The following is a 965-nucleotide window of genomic DNA, read 5'->3' as shown; positions in this document are numbered from 1 at the left end:
ATCGTCAGCAAGAGCAAGTAAGCGGCGGCCTCGTCGTAGTAGTTAACATAGTCGGGTTGCAGCGCCATGTTGAGGTAGGCGTATTGCAGTACGCGTGGCAGCGGCGTCGCACGCAGGGACCACAAGGCGGCCGGTAGCCCGCGTGAGTCTCTGGGTTCCTTCACAAGTGGCATGACGTCGATCATCATGAGGAGAATGTTGTCGACGACGTCGGCCGGCAGACGCATTGACAAGGCGACGTGCGTACTCGGTGCCACGGCGTTCTCGTAGAGCCATGCAGCGAGATGGATGCCGTCCGTAGGCATTAAATTCCGGGCGGTCCACCAGCGACACGCCAAATCGTACAAATCGCGCTCACACGACGGGTTGTCAGCCTGAATGCCTTCAAGGACGTTGCGCCAAAACACGCCAGATGTAGAGATGTCCAGGCGGCCCAAGGCTTCCGTCATGGACGGCAAGCCAAAGCGGCGGACGACTGCGACCACCCACGGTACGATAGCGATATCGTGCGCGTCCCATCGCATACCACCCAGATAGTCTGCCATGAGCGTGCAGTCGCCATAGTCAAAGAGCACATTGGCCATGGCCAGACGACTCGGGCGATCGAACTGAGCCGGGCCACGCTCGGCTCTAATAAAGAGGCGCACAGCAGCTTCAAAGAGCGCTTGGGTAGACCCGAACCCAAAGTCGTCCGAGCACGACCCGTCGACGTGATCCCGCAGCAAAGCGACGGTACGGACTAGACCGAGCAGCGTCAAGCGAAGCGCTTTGCGCCAAAAGACGAGGCAGACTGCGTCGTTGTCTAAAGTTTCCATCGAGTCTTCCTCGACAAAGCTCGCGATCGGGAGAGATGGCCACGCGGCTTGGAAACGCGCTGGCGTCGCGCACTGCGGGTGGAAGATGTTGGGTAGCTTCTGCTCGGCCTTGTCGCGGTCATCGTTGTTTCTCCATCGGCCCGTGGCTGT

Source organism: Saprolegnia diclina (assembly GCF_000281045.1).
Source record: "Saprolegnia diclina VS20 unplaced genomic scaffold supercont1.72, whole genome shotgun sequence".
Lineage (NCBI taxonomy): Eukaryota > Oomycota > Saprolegniomycetes > Saprolegniales > Saprolegniaceae > Saprolegnia > Saprolegnia diclina.
This window is presented reverse-complemented; position numbering follows the sequence as displayed.